Here is a 4,864-nt window from a genome sequence, read left to right as displayed (position 1 = left end):
TTTTCAGCTTGTTTAGTTCTTTATATATATTGGATATGAGTCCTCTGTCAGATAAAGGGTTGGTGATGATTCTTTCCCAATCTGTAGGCAGTCGCTTTGTTTTGATGACGGTGTCCTTTGCTTTACAGAAGCTTTTCAATTTCATGAGGTCCCATTTATTGATTGTTGCTCTTAGAGCCTGTGCTGTTGGTGTTCTGTTCAGGAAGTTTTCTCCTGTACCAATGAGTTCTAAGGTATTCCCCACTTTTTTTCTAGCCGATTTAATGTGTCTGGTTTTATGTTGAGGTCTTTGATCCACTTGGACTTCAGTTTTGTGCAGGGTGATAAGTATGGATCTATTTTCATTTTTCTACATGTAGACATCCAGTTGGACCAGCACCATTTGTTAAAGATGCTATCTTTTTTCCATTGTATGGTTTTGGCATCTTTGTCAAAAATCAGGTGTCCGTAAGTGTGTGGGTTTATTTCTGGGTCTTCTGTTCGATTCCATTGATCCACCATTCTGTTTCTATGCCAGTACCATGCAGTTTTTATAACTGTTGCTCTATAGTACAGCTTGAGATCAGGGATGGAGATACCTCCAGAAGATCTTTTATTGTAGAGGATTGTTTTAGCAATTCTCGGTTTCTTGTTATTCCATACGAAGTTGAGAATTTTTCTTTCCAGGTCTGTAAAGAATTGTGTTGGCAATTTGATGGGAATTGCATTAAATCTGTAGATTGCTTTTGGTAAGATGGCCATTTTTACTATGTTAATCCTGCCAAGCCATGAGCATGGGAGATCTTTCCATCTTCTCATATCTTCCTCTAATTCTTTCTTCAGAGACTTGGAATTTTTTTCATACAAGTCTTTGACTTGCTTGGTTAGGGTTACACCAAGGTACTTTATGTCATTTGTGGCTATTGTGAATGGTGTTGTTTCTCTAATTTCTTTCTCAGCCCTTTTGTCTTTTGTATACAGGAGTGCTACTGATTTTTTTGAGTTAATTTTGTATCCGGCCACTTTGCTGAAGGTGTTTATCAGCTGTAGGAGTTCCCTGGTAGAGTTTTTGGGGTCACTCATATATACTATCATATCATCTGCAAATAGTGATAATTTGACTTCTTCCTTTCCCATCTATATCCCCTTGATCTCCTTCGACTGTCTTGTTGCTCTAGCAAGGACTTCCAGCACTATGTTGAAGAGATATGGAGAGAGTGGGCAGCCTTGTCTTGTCCCTGATTTCAGTGGGATTGCTTTAAGTTTCTCTCCGTTCAGTTTGATATTGGCTATAGGCTTGCTGTATATCGCCTTTACTATGTTTAGATATGTGCCTTGTATCCCTGATCTCTCCAGTACTTTAAACATGAATGGATGTTGGATTTTGTCAAATGCTTTTTCAGCATCTAGGGAGATTATCATGTGGTTTTTTTTCTTTCAGTTTGTTAATATGGTGGATCACATTGATGGATTTCCGTATATTGAACCACCCCTGCATACCTGGGATGAAGCCTACTTGGTCATAGTGGATAATATATTTGATGTGTTCTTGGATCCGGTTTGCAAGTATTTTGTTAAGTATTTTTGCATCAATGTTCATAAGGGAGATTGGCCTGAAATTCTCTTTCTTATTTACGTTCTTTTGTTAGAATAATTTTCGTTGACAGTCTTCCAAAGCTTTCAAGTCTGTGGCATATGAACCACCGAAATACATTTTACATTCTATAAACAAACTTCAAAATTATCCACAAATAAAGTTCAAAAGTTGGACAAACAGCTAACCCATTTATAAATATGGTATTCTGTATTATCAAGGCTTAAGATATATCTGGGTGGGGGTTGGAGAAAAAGGAGCCAACTTCTATTCCTCACCCTACATGGTGGCTACATGCCACGACTATGGTTTCAGGGAATCTGCTGCCCCCTTCCAACCTCCTGAGACAGCAGGCACACACGGCAAACACATGTAGGAAAACACAAATAAATTCACCTGACGTCTCGGCACTTGGGGAGTGCAGGCAGGACGATCAACATCAGCCAGGGATCTCTGAGACCCTGGCTCCACCTACCCCCCCCCCCCCAAGCAGCCTCCTAGACCCCTCCTCAAAGGTTTAATAAACAAAAGTTTAAGAAACGACAGAAAGAATGACTAATTCAATTTCTAACGGAAAGATCTGAAAAAGGACTAGCCTTTTAACCTTCACTGTATTCTTCACCTTCTGCAATGGGTAAGGAAAGCGTCAGTTAGAAATGACATACAAGGTACAGATCAACTCGTTGGCCCTCACTCCGAAGAAGCCATTTCTGCTGCTCAACAGCCTTCAGAAGCTGTCTCCTGCCCGATGCAAGTGTCCGGCTGTATTTTACAGGTTGGGTAGCAATGAGTTTAGGGAATGGAAAGAAGAGTCAAGTGACCTCTAATTCTAAAGGCTTAACATGGTTGAGGGCACAGGGGAACGCCCTGGGGATACCAAGCTTAAGCTCCCACAGAGCAGGCTTCCTGTGGCTCCCTTAAAAAACCCATCCCATGATGTCATGTTTACATTTCATGGCCCCTCTTAGAGGAAAGGCTCGCCTATACTATGTTCAGTTCAGGACCCAGAAAACTGGATAGTTTTAAAACTTATTAAGTTAACATGTAAAGTAATGGACTTCATTATGGACACACACACACACACACACATACACACGTATGCACTCACTCATACTTTGTTCTTCACACACATAAACTGACTTCCCTCATACCCATCCTCCCAATTTACTGGTTCCCTAGTAGTACAAAAACTTCAGAAGTATGAAAGTCCTCCTGAACGCTGGTTGGATGAAGCAACGCAACACTGAGCCTATGACTTAAAGGGGACTTGTGAGGCCCTCAGCAAGAGAGGAAACCTAACCAACGCGCTCTCTGTGCAGAGTGACTCAAGGGCAACTGTTGACTGTCCTCCAACAGGGCCTCAGAAGCCTGCGCCTCCCAGGTGGGGTGATTACAGTCCAGCACCACTGCGTTGGGATGGAGGCTTGGTCATGTGATCTGTCTAGCCAGGGGCTGCGGTCTATGCTCACACTCCAACCTGGATGGTTTTCATGCCTCATCCAGTCCCCTGTGTGTGGAACAGGGGTGACCCCACCTGGATGTGAGAAGGCTCTCGTTAGACGTAGGTGAACGAAGCCGCATGTAACTGCTTGGCGGACACACGGCTGCGCAGCAGGCTGCACATACCGTGGATATGTGATGCCTTTCAGATTCACCAGACGCTAAACTGTCAAACACGCGTAAACATCCTTTTACAAAACTCCACCAAAGCAGGTTAACTTCTGACTGGACATGCTTTGTGCAGCACATGAGGAGCTCTGTGCTCTGCCACCGTCCCCCTGCTCCCACCCACTTCTTCCCTCTATGTACACGTATTACCGCTCCCTACCCGCCTCGTATCTCCTAATAAGTAACCTGTCTGTCAGAAACTGAGCTCCGTACGGTGCATTCCTGCGGGAATTGCTTGTTCGGCTCTCACAGGCTGGTGCGCTCCTGCGCTTGGGTAAAATGCTGATGACACGGAGGGTTTAGGTATGAGCCCTGAATAGCCTTCCCCTGATACTCAAGTTTTCATAATAAGATTGCTCAAAGAACAATAAAGGTGTAAGTACAGTAAAATGTATTACAGTTGTGGCAAGAAATGACTCAAGGGTATGTCTCGCTTAAAGTCCCGAATTGGTTACTCGTATTTCCCAGAGTGTATTTACTCTACAGCCTATATCTTTATTAATTTTGTTGCTATTCAATCTCCTTCATGTGTACGTGTATTCTGACCGTCCTCCCTCTCCCACCCTCTCTCATCTCCCTTCCTTAACCCTGCCTGTCCTTTCCCCAGGTTTATGGCTTTTGGGTGCTTTGTGACCCATTTAATTTAACCAGGGAATGTCAGCTTTTCTGAAAGGGTTCAAGCTAAATGAATGTGCACTTAAACATTTTATCAAGTTGCCACGGGCATAACCCCTTAAGGAATGATCGGAGAAAAGAGCCAAAAAATTAAAGATCACGTCTCTGCTCTCACAAAAGGTGCTAGAAAAGCTTCAAAATATGGGGTCGCTCGGTTTGCAAGATGCCCATATTTGAAGGCACACCACTTTAGGACACAGAAAGAGCAGCATGGTGGGACTGGCAGCTTTGAGAAAAGCAGTCTTAGAGGGGCTATTTTCAATAATCTTGATGGTTATTAAAGTCTAAGATCCACATTCTCTTAAGAATACTGTAAATTGACAAATTCTGACCATGTGTGTTTAGGAGGTAAAAAGTGACACTGTACATACACTGTACAACTTGAGGTGATTAAATTAACAAAGCTACCACATTGCTTCCCCTGTTGTCATTTTGTAAGGGACACATGAAATTCCCACCAGTTCTGGAACACACAACATGTGGCCACTCTAGTTAGGCTGCTCTGCAGCAGATCTGCAGAGTCCGAATCCAGCCAGAGCCGGGTCACACCCTGACCCCCCCCAGGGAGCACTCTGCCCCTGCTGCTGAGCCTGTTTGCCTTCGATGCCACCCTAAGGGAAACTGTGGAACCCCTCTCTCTGCATCTCCCTCACGTCTCTTGGCATGCCTCCAAATCCACTCAGGTGTTAACAGAGGAGAGCATTTCCTTCTTGTTACAATCTGAAGAGTGCTCATCTGCACAGGAGCTACACTTCCTGTTTATCTGTAGATGGACACCCCTGCTGACGCTAAGGCCTCCATCCTAGGCAGCATTAGAACAGGGGTTGAAACCACAGAGTACAGGATGGAAGGAGCCAGGACTCCTGCACAGGAAGACAGAGGTGCTGGGTACTTAAATTGTGGCAGACATTAAGACTCAGGACCATCTATGGATATAACCTAGAACTT

The 4,864-nt window shown here is 43.9% G+C and overlaps 1 protein-coding gene across 7 annotated transcripts in view; it reads right to left on the bottom strand.

Moving 5' to 3' along the window:
• Positions 1–4,864, bottom strand: part of Wdfy3 (WD repeat and FYVE domain containing 3) — a 215,502-nt gene that overhangs the window by 46,816 nt on the left and 163,822 nt on the right. The window lies entirely within an intron of this gene.

This window comes from Psammomys obesus, unplaced genomic scaffold, assembly GCF_907164565.1.
Source record: "Psammomys obesus unplaced genomic scaffold, mPsaObe1.curated_primary_1811, whole genome shotgun sequence".
NCBI lineage: Eukaryota > Metazoa > Chordata > Mammalia > Rodentia > Muridae > Psammomys > Psammomys obesus.
The sequence above is the reverse complement of the archived record's forward strand: the minus strand, read 5'-3'. Positions and strand labels throughout refer to the sequence as shown.